The 18313-nt window shown below is 47.3% G+C and overlaps 1 protein-coding gene across 1 annotated transcript in view; it reads left to right on the top strand.

The window, feature by feature from the left end:
• Positions 1–18313, top strand: part of ABTB2 (ankyrin repeat and BTB domain containing 2) — a 174230-nt gene that overhangs the window by 45661 nt on the left and 110256 nt on the right. The gene's annotated exons all lie outside the window — the stretch shown is intronic.

The raw sequence follows: 18313 nt of genomic DNA on the forward strand, positions 1-18313 counted from the left end.
CACCTGGGTTCAAATCCTGGCCCCGCCGCTTCCCAGCTGTGTGTCCATGGATGGTCACTTGACCTCTGTGTCTGTCTTCTCATCTGTGAAATGGGAATCCCGTGCACATGAGAAGCTGTTAGGAAGATGAAGTGAATTCACCCATCGCAAATGCTGCCGACTATGCTGGCTCATGATTAGTTTCCTATAAGCCTTTAGCCACTAGAGGATTTTTTCCTTCAAGGGTTTATATTTGCATTCATGTCAGTTTAAATGCATTTCAAGAGCAACCACTGGAAAGGGTGAGGAGTACATTTGAGCTGGCTGTTTAAAAAGAAAACATCCGACCCCTTCTTCCGCTAGGCAGGAAGCTTCTACACGGTGCCACTCATGAATTCCTTGAAAACGATTGAGATCGCCTCGGATGTGGGGAGGCGGCTTCTGACCTTCTCAACGCGTAAAGCGACCCGTGCTTGGTTGGTTAATACAAATGGGAGGTAGAATAGGAAAGGAAGGCTTTGTAAGCTGTCGGATGGTGGTTGATGATAGGCTGGCTGGCGTTGGGGTCCTGCTCCCTGCAGGAAGTCACTCTTACACCTCTTCCTCTGCCTCTCCCTGGCTCTTCCTCTTGACCAATGAAGTAAGCTGACCACTGCGATCTCCCTATGTACCATAAAGCCAGCAGGACTGTGAGCAGTGGGAGATGCTCATTGTGTGGTCTCTCTCCTCGGTTCCCAATTGAGAAAGTGTCCCATGGCCTTTGTCTCAAAGACCTGAATGACAGGAATGTTGGGATGGAACTCATCAGGAATAAATCTGCCAGAGCCAGGAAATGGAGTTGGAGGTGTCTTATCAGGTGCTGATCTGAACCCTGCCCTCCGGAGAAGCGCCAACAACCCAAGATCCAGATATACAGATAGGGTTCCGTTTACAACTGGAGGCTTGACAGCCCGGGACCCCTGGCTAGCCCAGTATACCCTCACCCCCATGACTCTGGGCTGCCTTCTGGGTAGTAAACCAAACTGCCAGCAATGGCCCAGCTTCCCTTCTGACCGGGGCTTCGTATATAAGTGTTCAAGGGAGGCTCCTTAGCTATTAGCTAACCACAGGGAACAGCTTGCTTTGCTGCAGAAGATATTTTCAAGGCCACAAAGACAGACTTGTCGGAGGGCCACAGCCCCACTGACCAGCGCATACTGATAATAGAAATGGTGGGCCCAGACCAACACTTGATTTCGGGCCTTGGTAACCTTTCTGGCTGCTGGTTGAGCCCTCTGTGGCTGGAGAGCTGGTGGACCTTCTCCTACTGGAGATCTTCATGCAAGAATTCCTGCTCTCGAGTTTCCCTCAATTGAATATCCCTTGATGGATTTGAATCTGTCTAATCGTGACTTTCAGTTAGGAAGATAAGGGTTTAATTTTAGTAAAGAAGCCAGGGAGAGATTAAAACCCTGTCTATATATCATCTGAGAACAGTGAAATTAATCACAACACTTGGGTATGGTGAAACGTACACATCTATTAAGGAGTACATATTTGAGGGAAATGTGGTGGCCTAGGGAAATGCTTAGCAAATATCCAGCCATGGTGGGCAGGAGGGCAGAACAGGAAACTCTATCTGCCATGGTGCAGGTCTGTAAAAACATATGTCAGCTGTGTGTGGAAATGTACCAAAGTGTCACTAGTGATTATCTCAGGGAGTTGGAAACACACAGGATTTTTTATTTCTTTATTCTTTCTAACATTTGGCAAATTTTGTGCCCCGAATGTGTATGACGTTGAAATATTTTCTAATGTTACATATCCCGCAATGAGAAGAAGCCAAAGAGTTCTGATTGTTCCAAGGTGATTCTTCTCTGGATTGCAGACAGAGGGTGATGCTGAAATGATTAGGTTTCAACAAAATTGCAAAGCTCACTGGCATGTCCCTCTTCCCTCCCTTTTAGCTTTGAGGTGAGGCCTTGCATGCTTTGCTAGTGACCACACCAGTTTACTTACCCATTGTTTATACTCACCTTTCGATGGACAGGAAGAGTACACATTTGTTGATTTCGATTTTTGAAACTCAGTGGAGTCAGGATGATCATTGACAGATCCATTTTGAGTCCACAGGCCCTTCTGTGCAGCTGCATTGTCTGAAACACTCTGAAGACACAATTTTTGTCTTCAACTCATTTGCTGGCCTGACCGAGGTGGGTGGGTGTCCTCTGAACAGCGACAATCAGAGAAAAGGGGTGTGTTTAGGAGCAGGTGAGGAGCGCCCTCTTCTCTGGTGTCCTTTATGACCACAGTGCCCCAGATTAGCCAAGACACCAGCAAAGGCCTTCAAAGCTGTGAGCTGCTTTTCTGTAACAGCCTTAGAAGCTGGGAAACTAACCTGCTACAGAAATATCCTGTGATTGGGCAGAAAGACATGAGACCACAGAGACGGTAGACAAAGCTGCTTCATCTTCTCTCCTTCCCGCTTGCCTCCTTGTTAGTGGCAAAGATCGAAGACAGCCCTATCTACCCGCTGGGATAGAATGGATCCTCCCCTCCCCCACTCATAATGAAGGAGATGGATGGGTAGAAGGATGGATGAATGGATGGTTGGAAGGAAGGATGAGTAAAGTTAACCCAATCGGAAAAGAGTTTATGATTCCCTTTCTTTTAATGAGAAACAAACAAAGAGCAGAGGAAGGAAAACAAAAGCGTAGAAGCATTTACAGTCCTTACGGGGACTGTCACAACTTGAAACCTCTTCTCATTGGTTATGTTTATTGAGTACCAAGACTTTGAGCTCACCCCCTGCCCCATTTTCTTCTTTAAAAAAAAAGGATGGAAAAGCTATGAGGGGATGTATGAGCTCTGATTATGCCCAATTACATTTGGCAAGCCCAAGACAAAAATTAATGGGACCAGATTATTCTTCTGTACGAGGTGCAGTATTGCCCAGCCTAACGATTTTAGCTCTTGCCATGCCGGAGATCGTCAAACAAATTAATAGCATGCTAATGGGTGCCTTTCAGGCTTCTCGTTTATATTAATGAGTTCCACTCCATCTGATAACCAGTGATTTATAGCGCTGGAACTTGGAGCCTGGCTGTAGAGATTGTCTTTTGTCACTCTTCCTGGGGTGGAGCAGACCGCCTAACAAGCTAAATGGTAGGGTTTTGTAATTGAATTCTAAAATGTGAAACGCCTGATACGAGAACATTTCATTCTGATCATGGCTGTGGAAACTGAAAGGCCTTCACTATGTCTCCCACCACCCAAAGCTGAATGCAGTCTGATTTGGGTTTCCGCAACTTGTGAGACGGGAGTGTGACATGATTCTTAATGTCTGGGTACTCCTGCTGAGCTAGCACGGCAGTGAGATTCAGTGGGCTTGTAGAATCGCTGCGCTAAAGGGAAACAATATATTTTTAAGAGCCATGAAAGAAATCCCTTTCTTACCTTGAAGGTCCTTGCATCCCGCCCTTGAGCCCTCCCACACACCAACAAGAGGCACGGAACATTGTGCCAGGCACGGTGCCTGGTTTATTCTAATCTCACTTATCCACCCCCCCCCCCCCCCCCCCCCCCCCCCCGCCGCAGTGTTATGAAGCAGGTGGTAATAGTTAGTATTCCCGATTTACACAGGTGAAACTGGAGCACAAAGAGGTTCTCGGGGCCAGTAAGTGGTTGTTGCAGGATGTCAGCCTCAGCAACCCTCCGCTGCCTCCCGTCTCTCCCGCTTCTCGCTTACTTCCAGTTTAGGGACAATACAGAATGGGAGCCCCAGACCAGCAAACTCCAAACACCCTTGGCACGAGGGCCCAAAGTATCACTGATGTCAGCTTGAGCCTGGGAAAGGAAAAGCCAGTTGCAAATGAAAAGGCCCAGCCCCCGGAAGGCTTCAGGCAGGGCTCACTCCCAGCCTACGTTGTCCCCGGGGGATTGGGGGCGGGCGGCAGGCCCCCCGATGAAGCAGGATCTGCAGAGCGGCAGCCTCCTCGGGCTTGGCAGACAACTGCCTTCATTGTTTTCCACGAGGACTACACTGTCACGACTTCCCAAACACACAGTCCTTCCAAGCGAGGCAACCCGATACCCTTGGAGATCCTGGCTTAAACATCACAGGAACATCCTGCTTAAATGATTTTTTTTTTTTTTTACATCAATTTGGATTCATTTTCCTTGGTCCATGACCACCATGTGTAGCAGGGTCCTAGAAACGATCTGAAGACAGCTTATTTTTCATAGGCAGGAGTCTGGAAATTTAATTGATAGGCCGTTCCTGCCTCCCGGCCCAAACCCCTGCCTAGTCCATCGTCCTTACCTACTTTGACTTTGTTTCGTTCGGTGCTTCCTCTTTTACAATCACCAGCCATTCCAGAAAAACATCTGCTAAAAAGATCCTTCCCCTGTAGTGGGAATTAAGTACATATTTTAACTTCAGACAATTTTACTTAATGTTTTCTACATTGCCTGGAACAGAGGATTAATGCAGACGTCCCTGAAAATCTCCCATGAAACCTTAAGCTGCATCTTCAATCACTCAAACCGTTCAAGGGCCGGAATTTGAAAGAGGGTGAGAAGCACCAGGAATGAAATTAGAACAGGGATCTTCATTAATTTAAACATTTATGCAGGCCCGGCTGCACGTAGGAAAGACTCAACTCTTTTGCTCTGGTGTATCCAAGCCGAGCATGGTTTTCTATGGGAAGACTGGAGAGTAAAATGGCTTTTTAAAGTAATTGATTTAAAAGAAAAAAGAGAGAGAGAGAGAGAGAGATTTCCGCCTCCCCCACCCCAACCCAAGTTTCTTTCTGTAACCTTCAGTGTTCTCAAGGTAGAAATTAAGATCTGAGTTTTATGCCAAGGGTATGCCACAAGTGATGGAGGCCGGTCAGTCCTCGTGCCCTGACATATGGGCATATGTTATGTGGCGTATATTGGAGTGGCTGGTAGCCAGGGTTCCTGGGTTCCAGTTCTGTGTCTCACGCACCTCGTGTGATCGTGGACAAGTCACTTGGCCTCTCTGAATCCAAGTAAGATGACAAAAGTTGGACAGACTGTCTATATACACTCAGCTTGCACATATGGTTATGTTTTCCTTTTAGGATATTCTACTCCAAAGCACATTAGAAAAAGGTAACCAGAATTTGGCGGACGTTCTTCACGTTAACCACTTAAAAAATACGTAGTGGAGGAGACGGGAGAAAGAACCAGCCCGAGGTACAAAGGCTTCAGAGAGACAAGGGACTTTTAAGGAAAAGCAGATCCATTCCTGAGTTCCCGCAGAGCATCTGCGCTGGGACAAGCGCAAGGCAAACAGCAGGGATGGAAGACAGATAGGTACATAAAGCAAGACTAAACTCTCTTCCTTAGGGAAATCCTGTTATAAAAGGTGTTTCCTTTCATGGTGAGCCATCTATAGATGGCTAAATTGTCCACATGCCCTAACACGAGGCTTTTACTTGTATGGACGTTAGGCTTTTATTTGTACATATGAACTCACGAACAGTGGTAAATTTTACTATATCTTTGAGCATTGTCAGAATTGTTCAGAAGTCCAGGGGTTTTTTTGCCCTTTTTTTTTTTTTTTTTTAAACATTTCCTTTGCCATCTTGTTGTCATCGAAACCTCCCCGTGGGCTGGAGGAAAATACTGACCTACAGCTTCTCGGGGAGAGGCTATTTGTTTCTCCCACACACTGCGTACCCAGGGCCTGGATACAGGTCAGAACTCTCCCTCGCTCCTTATTGTCATTTCCAGACCTTTCCCCCCCTATATTCCCCTTAAAAAGAAAAACAAACAAACTCCCAGCTCCTTCAAAGCCTCAGGCATTGTGGATGGTGCCTCCTGCTGCTATTACTCATTGTCTCACTGGTCTGCACATCTTTGGGTCCTCCCCCTTCCTCAAAGATGGGCGCCCCTGGTCACTGCCCTTCTCACCACGGCCGCCGCCCCCCATTCCGGGCAGCATCAGCACCCACAGAGAACACTGTCCTCTTGGTTCCTGGACCTCCTCACTCCCCATGGTCTTCAGCCACCTGCTCTTGGACTCCTGCCCTGGGCCCCGTCATGACCACTAACGACAGCATCTCTAAAGTCCTCTCTCTCTCTTTCTCCCTCCCTACCACAACCTCCTGTCTTTCTGGCTTAATTCTTGGGCCCTGACATTCGCGTGGTGCCTCTGTTCCAGTGGGACTCCAGCCCATTTGATCCCACAGTCCGCGAACACCCTTCCTTCCTTTCCTTCCCTCCCCACCCGCATTAGATTTCAGGACCCGGCGCTCTCAGCACTGCCTTGTCCATCACTCCATCTCACACCCTCTGGAAAAATCTTAACCTTGGTTAAACTGCCCTCTGCCCCCTGGCACCCAAGCTGCCGAACGTTCTGGAAAAGAACATGCATACAGTCATCCTGATTAGATTCACTTTAAATTCATGGCCACCTACCTCAGTTGAGCTTTCTGCTTTGCTTGGCAGGCCACTCCCTCTTTCATTTTCTCACACCTCCTCTCCTTTCTGAAACCTTAAACACGGTCCCCTTCTCTGGTCAGTTGCTAACTTTGCTTTATAGATCACTGAGAAAACAGAAACAATCAGAAGGGACTCTCCTTCTCTTGCCTTTGCCAATGGCATGGCCTCCTGGCATCTGTCTCCACATACTTCTGTGCCTCCAGTTGACGGCTTGTTCCTCCACCTGTCTGTGGCCAACCTTCCACTTCTCTCTGAGCACCCCACCCGCTCTGGCCTCTGGAAGAGCTCTGCTCCTATAGTTCTCCCACCTCTGCTGGACTGTACTCCTCAGCAAAGACACCGTCTTACATAGATATCCTCCTAAAATTTTTTTTTACTTGACCCCATGCCCATGGCCCCCTCCCATCTCTGTGTTCCAATCTACGGGAAAACCCCCTGAAAAATGTGGTCTCTAGATATAGTTTTCTTCCCTCTCCTTCTCTCTTGGACCCACCAACATTCAGTTTTTTCTGTTCCATTTCACTGGGGTTGTCCTTGTGGAGGGAGCCGCAGCTCCTGGATGACCAGACTCTGGCCCAGTCTGTGTCTCATCTGACCAGATCTCTCAGAAATACCATTTTCCTTTTGACTTTGACTTTGACAAAATTTCAGAAGTAGAGATACAGGCGTAGAACAAAGAATTCCCCTCTCCCTTTTACCCAGATCCCCAGTGTGAACATTTTCCCAGATTTGCTCTGTGCTTCCCCCCATCTCTTTCTTCCACTGTGCGTGCACAACATTGGACCCAGAGGGTCACTCTTCCTTCCCGGAACAGGCTGTTTACTGGCGTCTAGAGCACCCTTACCCTCCTCCACAGTCCCTCTCATGGGTTCTTCCTCCTTCCCAGGGGGCCTAGAGAGCCAGCACGCTCTCCAGTGCTCGGCCTTGGCACATGGTACCTCCCGCCTGGACTGCCTCCCTTGACTCCAGCTCTTCTCCTGCTGCCTTCTGTCTCCCATCAGATGTTGCAGATTTGATGCCCCAAAACTGAGATCCTGAATTCACCTTCCCAGGCGCACTTCTCACCTAGAGCTCCTTACATCTGCAAGTGACATATTTTAGTCCCTCTGCCAAAAACCTAGCAGTCATCCCCGATTCTTCTTTCTCCTATCCCCCCTCCAGGCCCTCCCCCCAGGCTGCTGCCTCTGCCTTCAAAGAATCCTCTATTTCCAAGCCGTTGCTCGTTGCTCTAATCTAGTCTGCTGTCTTCTCTCCCTTCCATGACATCAGCATCCTTCTAAGCAACCCCCCTAGGAACCAGAGCTTACCTGGCCACTCCCCTGACCAAAGGCCTCTCATCACACCTAAAATCAAATCCAAACTCCTTCAGTGGCCTCCAAGCCCTCTGCGATCTGGCCCCTTTATTCTTGGGTGTCTCCTCTGTTACTGCTCCCAGGGCTGTGCACCTGCCATTCCCTTCGCCCAGGTGGCCCATTGTCACAGGCGTGCTCTTCCTTGGTGCAGGTCTCGGCTTCATTCCCACCTCTTCCAGCTCCCTGGGCAGCGGGGTGGGGGGGTGGGGGGGTGGGGGGTTGCAGGGGAGCTCCACTCCCCTGTCCCTCCCCATTTCCTTGTCTGGCTTAATGTTTCTTCATATCGACCACTGCTATCTCCTATGTATATTTGCTTATCGTCCCTGACCCCCTCGACCCCAACTGGAAGGGAAGACCCTAAGGGAGGACTTTGTCCATTTGCTCTCAAATGCCCTGGCACTCGTTAGTGTAGGAAATGTTCTGCGGAGCATCCCATATTCCACTGGAGCAAAGGCAAAATGACAGGCTGGTCTCTGAGACAGGAGACCAGTGGCCCAGGTCTGGCCACCGCCTTCACCATGAGTGAAAGGATCCTCCCGCCCACTGCCTGGTCTCAGGTTAATGCCAGCATTTTACCAATTTGCAAAGTAGGAAAGATCATCTTGGTGCGACCAAGCGTGTAACTTTCTTGCAGCCCTTTTTAAAGTTTCCAAGCGTGTCTTTGCTAAATCATTCCCAGCCCTGCTGCAGACCGCTGTGGCTTTTCCTTCGTTACTGGGGAGGGAGCGGGTTTACTGTATGAAGAAAAGGAACGCAGCTCTGGTCCTGATCTGGTGGATTGCAGACCAGGGCTGCAAGCAGAATGAAATATCTGTTTGATTTAAGGTCTATTTAGACTTGCCTGCCGTCCACCCCAGGTCCGTAGACCTGCAAAGTGTGTAGGCTGGGTCTGGGAGCCAGTGAATCAGTATACATGGCCCGTGTCTGAGACACAGGAATCTGCTGAGCTCAGGTTTAAATGGTACCTTTGTTTGGTTTGTGTGAGCCATGCGAGGAACCTTTTTTAAAAAACCTGAACTCTAATTTAGCCCCAAGTAGGGAGGTTTCTTTCCAGATCATTTTCGCCCAAATGAAAGCCCATTCGTGTTAAATAATAACATTAAAAACAATGTAAAAAATGAATCTGATCAAGATCCATTGGAGGGTCAGTTTTCTTCCGTCCCTTGTCGCAACCCCAGAGATCACACAGCTGCGTCTGTCTGTCTGTCCGAGCCTGTGAATTTCCACAGTCAGACGGCCAGGTTGACAAAGGAGTCTCCAGGCTGGTAATGTTGTTTACAGACCCCTTACTCCAGCGTGAGAGGCTGGCTGGGAAGCAGAAGCTGGTCCACTTGGGATGAAGACATCAAAGCGGATTCTGATCCAATTAGAAAAAGAGACTATTGTTTTCTGAATTCCCAAAATTTAGCAGGCTGTTAGGAACACTTAGCCAGTTTCCTTGGGGGTCACTGTGGCATCGACTTAGAGCTGAAGCTCATCGATATGCGCACATTAAGGACAGGCTTCCGTCCCCCTGTGTGCGGGGAGCCAGAGAAGCCTGGAACCACTTGCTCCCTTCTCTACCCCACAGTTGAAGGTTTTCGGGGTTTTGCACAGTGGCTGTAAAATTCTGGTTTTTTCCTCAGTTGGTCTTAAATGAGCATCAGTCTCTTATGTCTTAGAAAGAAGAATATGAACACTTTATTGGTGAAAAAAATTTATAACTCTTTCCATTTATAGCCCTTCGGAGAATGAACATGGGAAATAGTTTAAGTTGGTAATTTTAGCTATTAGTCCTGGCTGTGGAATTCCCGGAGACACTTCTCCGTCTGTGTTCAAGTCGCAATTATTCTGTCCTCTCTGGCACACACTTTTCTTTTGTTCCACTTTTTTTTTTTTTCTTCCCTTCTGAAGCTTTTTTGAAGGCCACCTGTCTTTGATGATCTATAGATGATTTTCATATCTGCCCTATGTAGCTAATGAGCTGCCTAAAATATCTGCTCTCTTTAACTACGACCGTCTATTATAGAGAAAAACCACACTTTTAAAGTCTAGAAATTATTTTCCTGGGGTTACTTGACTGGCATAGACTGCTGAGTCAGGGACAAATTAGAACTTTAACAAGAGAAAGTCATGCGTTCTCTGCTCCCTTGGCCACAGTGTAACCCTTAACTCGGGCTGCCATCTTGAAAATGTAGATGATTGATATCAAATGGTACTGAACCCAAATCCAGTCCCACTCTGCAAAGACACTTGCCCTCATCCAGTTGTTTGTAGGCTTTAATCGTTTCATGATTTTGTCCATTCCTAAATACGCGGGCTGTAAACAGATTACATTTCACCCAGTATCTCTCTTTAAATCCATATTTAAAAATTCAGCCCTATTCTGAGTCATACTGTCCACACCATTGAGTTTGATGGGCATGTTTTATTTTTTGTAACACATTATACATGTTACTATTAATTTTTTAAAGTGTTATTCCAGATATCACTAAATTTCCTGGTACTGCAGTAAGAGTAATAGTTCTTTCGCGTAAGTGCTATTTTTCTGCACTAATGATTTGGAATCTTCACTAATGATTTGGAATCTTCACTAATGATTTAGAGAATCAGAAGTTCTGTATTTAGAGTCTACGTAGATTTTAAACCCCATTCTGATTTTAGATATGCACAACTCAAGACGTGCATAAACCCGTTATGCTACTATGCAAAAGTGAGGAATTTTCAGGGTCTTCTCTGAATATAAAAATAGAGCATTTAGGAACATTTCTTGAGATAGAAACAAAATAAAGATTAGAATCACTAGGGTCTGAACAGTGTTTAAGACTTTAACTAAAAAAAAAAAAAAAAAAAAGAAGGGGAAAAGGGAAGAAAATGCTTCATTCAGTCTGTCATGTGCCCTTACTTATAATGCAAACTATGGGTGTGTTTGGATCTCTCCTGCTCTTTGTCTTTCAAATGAACATTAACTTTAAGGGCCAGCACTCTGGCCCAGATATTTCGGGTGGAGTCTCTTTTGCCAGCTACCCTAAGCAAAGTGTTGTAGTCCCTATTCATGTATATAATCCCTTATCCTAGCCTTCGAACCCTGTTAAACCTGACATTCTTTTTCGCAAAGGGGATGATTCTACTGATTTTTGTCTGATAATATTCAGTCACATTGTAAAAAAAAAAAAAAAAAAAAAAAAGAAAGCAAAACAGAACACACCCGTATCCCATGATCCTACCCCCAGAGCCACACCCAAACTTCAGCAGTATTCATCCATTTATTTTCATTTTTTAAATATGTTTTTTGAACTGTGGTAAAAATAAAAAAAAACAACCTCTTTTTTTTTTTTTTTTGAAGATTTTATTTATTTATTTGACAAAGACAGCGAAGGAACACAAACCAGGGGAATGGGACAGGGAGAAGCTGGCTTCCCGCCAAGCAGGGAGCCCGATGTGGGGCTCAATCCCAGGACTCTGGGATCATGACCTGAGCTGAAGGCAGATGCTTAATGACTGAGCCACCCAGGTGACCTCCTTAACCATGTTTAGGTAGTTTAGTAGTATGAAATATATTCACGACGTTGTGAAACGTTCTCTAGAACTTTCTCAATCTTGCAAATCTGGAACTCAGTATCTGTTTAACAGCTCCCCTTTTCCCCCTCCTGCCAGCTTCTGGCAACCATTCTACTTTTTGTTTTTATGAATTAGATGACTTTAGCTACCTCATATACATGGAATCATAATGGTATTTGCCTCTGTGACTGGTTTGTTTCACTCGATGTAACGGGCTCAGGGTTCACCTTTGTTGTAGCCTGTTTCAGATCCCCTTCCTTCTTAAGGCTGAATAATAGTCTGTTATATGTATACGCTGTGTTTTATTTATCCATTCATCTACTGGTGGATGTTTGGGTAGCTCCAACCTCTTGGCTATTGTGAACAATGTTGCCGTGAACACAGGTACAAAAGTAACCTTTTCCAGACCCTGCTTTCAATTCATTTGGATACAGACCCAGAAGTAGATATTGCTGGATCCCATGGTAGGTCTATTTTTAATATTTTGAGGAACCTCCATACTGTTTTCCATAGTGGTTGTACCATTTTCCAGTCCTCCCAACAGTGCACAAAGGGTTCTGTTTCTTTCCATCCTTGCCAGCAATTATTATTTCCTGCTTTGGGGATAGTCACTGTCCTGACAGGTATGAGGCAGTGTCTCCTCGGGCGTCCTTTCTGTCTTCATGTCTACATAGCACACATCTTTAAAACAAAAGTGGGATCGTATTACATGTGCTTCCGTTGCAGAAAACAAATTTTCCCTATTGCTGTATTTTTGTAAAAGGCTATTCACTTACATAAATATTTGAACTCTTAGTGCCAAGGAAAAACACAAGCTAAAGCAGAAGATCACATTAGTTTGGTTTTGTTATGTTTAGACCAGGTGTTTTTAACCACTGTTCTCATGAATCCATTTGGAATCATTTTTTCTTCTAGTTCTGTATATGAAAATTTTGGTAATGACTTTGTAATACCCCCATGTTTTTATTAACTCACTCTTTTTCTTCTGACCTCAGGAGGAAAGTGGATTGAGCTATTAACATTCATCTACTTGTTTGCCAACTCTTATTGTATGCTTGGAGAAGTGTTAGCTTATGAGCAAACATGGAAATGGTCATTCCAAGAAAGTCTGGGGTGAGGGGTTTGGGGGCTTATAAAATTCAAAGCAGGAAGAGAAGCGTTTGGAGGCCAGTATCAAAAATTCCTTTGTAGGAGTCAATACAACTGGTTCGCTGTGGTTTAGGAGTCCCGCTCAAATGTTTTCAGGGTCTAGGCCATTCATCTTTGTTCATTTTGTTAATGAAGGTAGTGGAGGCAGGACAATTGGGAATAGTGAAGACTATGTAGTCAGCTGCAGGCCCAGACCAAAAGCTATTCAAATTTAAACTTTAAAAAAAAAAAAAAATAATAGTGGCTAAGTTGTGTGGGCCAAACAACACACATCTGGCCTGAATTGGGCCCATGGGGACAGTTTGACATCTGCTATGGAGCTGATTCTTTATGGGATAGTCTTTGCCTTGTGGGTTGATTCACCATCTCTTAGGTTTTAGTGACCTGCTCCTAGGCCTCCCTTGTTTAGGGTGCAGAGCTTCATGCTCCTGGCTCATGCCCAGCGCCCATTCTGGCTGGCCTGCAGGATAGACTATCTCATCCGTTGACTTTAATAAGCCATTTGCATGGGAAGGAAGACTTGGTGTCAGGGTAGCTTCAAGTTATGGCCTGAGCGTGGTTGGTCTGAGGGATCTCAAGAAGCCCATGAGCTTCTCGGTGGTCCTGGAGTCAGGTCTGGGTAGATTCCAAGCCTGTTGCCTACCAGTTGTGTAGCTCTGGAAGGTAAATTGCTTTGGCATTTTACGCTTCTTGGTCTGCCCCTGAGAATGGGGTAATGATGACGATGAAGGGGTTGTCATGAGATTGTATAAGACAGTGTAGGTAAAGTGCCTGGCATAGAGCCCAGCACATGGTTAGCCTGTGTTGGCATTAACCCCAGCTGCTCAAACTCAGAAGACTTGTGGGTACGCTCTGGCGAACCCCTAAAAGTAATAGCAGAGTCCTTTGTTGACATGCTCTTTATTTTTCCTGTGAGTGGGGGAAGATCCGTTAACTTCCCTAAGACTCTGAACATCCACCGAGATGGAACAGTGAAGCTGTTTGGGGAAGCTGAAGCCGTCATTACCGAAGTGACCAGCAGTTCGTCCTGGGCCTAGAAGTCCAAGGTCGTGTTGGGTTAGCTCTGTCCATCCTCATCAGAGCTTGACTGATCATAGATTTGCACCAGAGGGACTGTGAAGGTCACTGATGAGGCCAGGATCAGATGCTGGAGCTCCCAGAGGAAAGCTGGGCTTCATGTCTGGACGATAAAGGAAAGCATTTCCGAGGATACTCGGCTGCACCCTTCCTTGCGCATCTGGGAGCGATTTCCGCAGCAACAACACAGAAGCCTGCTTCCAGAGCAGTGACCTTGGAAATGTGGTTGAGGGTTGTCCTTCATTGTCATCCCCCTGTAAACCCTTGAGTCCTTAACCACCTCCTCCTGCCTCCCCCACAACCCCCGGGGCCAAGCACATGACAAAGGAGACTAACGAAGCCGTGTAAAAAGAACACACTTCATGTTCTGTGCTGCTTGATGGCTCCAGAGCTCAGGGAGCTTGCTCAGAAGACTTGGAAGGGAGGCTAGGTGGCCAGGGGTCCCAGCTACTGGAAAAACATGGTTATTCTTGCACTTGCGGCAGCTCCGAGGAGTGTTCTCATCTCCGGCTTGTTTTCTTTGTTTATGCCATGGGGACCTTTTTAGATGTTGGGATAGTAATCAGTGGAGAAAAAGTCAGATGGGTTAAAGGACAGATAGAGGACCAGGCTGAAGGACAGGTCTGTGATAACACATGTGTAGCGAAATATAAGTGACAGCCGTAGTCTGTGCAGCAGCTACACAGAAGTACACCACAAAATGTTCTAAACTTTGCTGTATTTTTGAAAAAATTTCAATAACAAAATGGGGGGGGTGAAACATTTGGGTATAAAACTTTGGGGAAAGGGCAAAAGAGAATTCATAAATTTGTGATTTCACTGCTCCTTCTCACCCCCTCCCCAAACCCCAACCCTGCAATCCTTTCTCTATTTTGTTCAAGCTCTGTCGTCTTCATGGTCTAGCCGCTGTGTTTGGGCCTGTCCTAGGTGATGTGGTGTGGTTATGAGGGTGAGCAAGGTAGTCCTCTGCCTGCCGGACATACATCCTTCCCTCTTTTGTGGGGAGGAAAGACAAACAAGAGTGAAATGTTCCAGAACCAAAAAAAAAAAAAACCAGCTACAGAGAAACCGGGCTGCATGCAAAGGGCTCAGGAAAGGCCTCTCTAGGGAGGAGACATTGGAGCTGGGGCCTGAGGGAAGAGAAGGCCCTGGCTATGCCTGGTAAAGGGGGGAGCATTACAGGTGGGGCACAGTTGGGGCAGAGGCCTAGAGATGGGGACCAGCTCAGTGCATCTGAGGAAAGTAAAGAAGGCTAGTGATGGGGGGAGGGGAGGAAGAATGGCTGAGAGATCAGGGGCAAAGCTAGAGGTCCACAAGATAGGCCTGGAATGTTCCTCTGATTGCAGGAGGCAGCCATGGATGGGGTGGGGTGGGGAGGGCATTCCATTAAATAGATCTCTAAGTACCACTCACATTGCATATGATGAATGGGGTCCCCCAAGCTGAGTACTGAAGGTTGAGGCCCTGGCATGGGCAGAGAAGCTGTGTGTGTTGTGTAAAGGCCGACACTGGAAGGATTTGGAAGAAGCAGCTCTATTAGGTGACTAGGATCAGTCCATCATTCATAATTGCAGAATTTCTCCACCCTCATCCCAGGAGGGGACCAGTTCTGTTGGTACATGTTTTTTTTTAATTATCTTCATATGGTAAAGTTGGCTTTTGTGGAAGTGTACAGTTCTGTGAGTTTCAACGCATGTGTACATTTCACCACAGTCAAGATACTAGAACAGCTCCATCACTCCCCAAAGCTCCCATTTGTTCTCCTTTGTGGTCACCCTGTCCCCCTGCCCAACCCCCAACAACCACTGCTCCGTTCTGTATCATGATGGTCTGTCTTCTGAGAGTATCTTGTACATGGAATCCTATAATATGTACCATTTTGAGACTGGCTGTTTCCACACAGCATCATACTCATGAATATGTTTTTCAGCCTCCTGGGAACACCTTGAGAATAATAGTTCAATGGCTTTTGTTTGGCTGTGAGTGAGGGCGGGGGAAGGAACAACCCGGAAATGGTGGTGGGTGGTGGGGACCTCAGTGGGCACTGGGAAAGGAAGGCTGAAGGAAGTACAGGCACGGAAAGGAGGCCCGGGGAAGTTTTCTCCTGTCTGTGTGTAGTGTGAACTTCCTTTGATTTTCCCCAAGAAACCTTTAGCACTGTCGGGGTATGGAGTCGAATTTATTTGGAGGATGGGCCAAAAGTCAGCCTTCTGCTTTTCAAGGTGCACACGGGCCGAGGACAGAGGCTGCCTGTCGGGTTCCCATCTGTTCCAGATGCAAGCTGCCAGGGGACAACTTTTGGCTAATCAAACAGAAAACATGGAATGAAAGGTTTAGGAGAGCGTTGGCCTCACTGTGTCCTGGGTCCCTGCTCCTAAAAAGCAGGGAGGGACCCGCCAGCCCAATGCTACATCCTCAGGCTGGGACAGGGGCTGCGGAGCTCTGCCCAGCTCTTGAAATGGCGAGGATCCCTGATTAAATCCAGCCGTTTATGCACGTGTGTGGCGGGGTGAGTGTAACAGGACCAAAGGGTGGGGCGGTGGGCCCCCTGCCTTCCCAGCCAGGTTCCCGCAAGCCCCAGCACCCCCTCTGACCCTCCTGAGATGACATGGATAGAATGACTTTGTAAACAGCAAACTTGCCGTGCTCTTTTAATAGTAAAAGAGCCCATTGCTGCCTATTGCTACACCTTCCCAGATTAAAGAGCTGCAAGATAATTAAAAAAGAGGAGCTGGTGGGGAGGCCAACCTGTTTTCCCACCAGCAAGGATGCGTCGCCATGTTCCTCTGGTTACAGCCAGAGTGGAGCACACGCCAGGTCCTGCTGCATAATGACGGGTCCCTGGAGACCCCTGATAGTGATCGATAGCCCCTGCCTAGCTCTGGGGCTCGCATAATGAGCTCCAAGGCCCCCCGCCAGAGTCCCCAGCCAGCCTCAGGGAAGCCGCCCCTCCCCCACACCCACTGGTACAACGAACACCTCCCCTCCCCACCCGCCACCGCCACCTCAGTTGGGTTTCCCTTTGATTGGCAGAGGCCTGTTATTTCCGCCTGGGTTGTCTGACAGCCTCTCTGCCTGGTCTAATTATGCCGGTCTGTTCGGGCCACCACGACCCCAGGAAAGCATTATCAGATTGTCCAACTGACCGTGACCAGATCTCCAGCACCTGCCGCCCTTGCTGATGGAGGAGGGAAGGTGTTTATACACAGCCGAGCTGGGGGCTCATTGACCAGACAGGGTCCTGGGCTGAGGACTGCCCGTCTGAGTGTCAGGGATGAAAAATGGTGTCGCCTCACCACCCTGCCTCATTAAGGCCCCTCCAGGTCTAGACGTTGTCGGGTGGGGGCTGTGCACGCTCAGCACTGGCTGCCATTGTTCGGGGCCCTCAGGGACACGCTTACGGGTACAGCGGGCTACTTGGGGCCATCTCTTCCATTTTTATGTCCTCTGCTTTCCCTACCTTGCCTGTTAACAGTAGTCCTTTCCCTGCTTCCTATTCATCCTTCTCTAATTACCCTTAAGTGTGGCCTCTTACCCTCCTTCTAGAAGCAGCCAATCAGAATGACTATTTGGGGTTGATTTGTTTTTGCTGTCATGAGAGCCCTGCTTCTGAATGGACTCTCTGGTACCGCCCACCTGATTCAGGCACCCAAGGGTGCTTCTGGTTCTACGTTTCTGTAGGGCAGCTCAGGCATAGGGGCTTCTCCCTCAGGAAACTGTGGCAAACGGCTCATTTTGATAGGAGCATTAAGTCGTCAAGGTCCTTCAGAGTGCCATCTAGATCACTCGCTAACTGGTCACTAGTGACCCAAGGAGGTAAGAGTTTTCCAAAAGCCAAGCTGTTTCTGCCCTCCTGGATGGTGGGATTTGGGCTGAGCCAAGCCCCCCATCTGAGAATCATGATTGGGGCTTTGCTTCTCAAACTGTGGGCCCTGGACCAGCCTTGGCATCACCTGGGAATGCAGGTGAGCAGTGCAGAGCATCTGGCCCCTCCCCAGACCTGCTGAATTCAAGTGCACACTTGGACAAACTCTCAGGGATCACGTATATGGTGCAGTTTGAGAAGCTCCGTACGAGGACCTTATTAACCAGGGTAGGGGGTAAGAGAACCCTGCAACTTACTCCCAGAACACTGGCTGGTGAAGAGTCCATTCTCCCTTCCTTCTGGCATCAGAGGGGACTTCATTAGGAAACAAGAAAACCAGTTTGAAGCATCTTTACTGACAGTAAGGAACCAAATGTGGGTCTTGACCCCGGGGACTAAACTTCCAGTTTTTCCTCGTTCCTCGGAAAAATGTTTTGGTGTTGAAAGACCACCTACAAAAAATAGTGTCCTCTGGGGCCACCTGGTGATGATACTCTCTAGGCTGCCTGGCATTTAGTGACAATTTCCCATCTTGATCTGTGCCCTAAATTACTACTATTTGCCTTTGCACTGATTGGAAACTTTGAAGCTTGGATTTACGGGAGGGTGGTTTTGTTTTGTTGGTTTTCCATATATATTTTCACACTTGCTAAATGAACACATGCTTCTTCTTCAATCAAAAGAAAATGTTTTATGGTTTTTATACCACTAATATGTTCAGTGTAGATAAACTTTAAAAATAATGTGCTTCTTTCTGATGATCTATAAAATCATGTATAATCTGTCCATTTGGAGAGTATCTTCAGCAGGTCAATGCACAGAGTGCCTGGGTGTCTTGGTCAGTTCAGTGTCTACCTTCGGCTCAGGTCATGGCTTCAGGGTTCTGGGATCCAGCCCCCCC

This window comes from Mustela nigripes, chromosome 1, assembly GCF_022355385.1.
Source record: "Mustela nigripes isolate SB6536 chromosome 1, MUSNIG.SB6536, whole genome shotgun sequence".
In the NCBI taxonomy this organism is placed as follows: Eukaryota; Metazoa; Chordata; class Mammalia; order Carnivora; family Mustelidae; genus Mustela; species Mustela nigripes.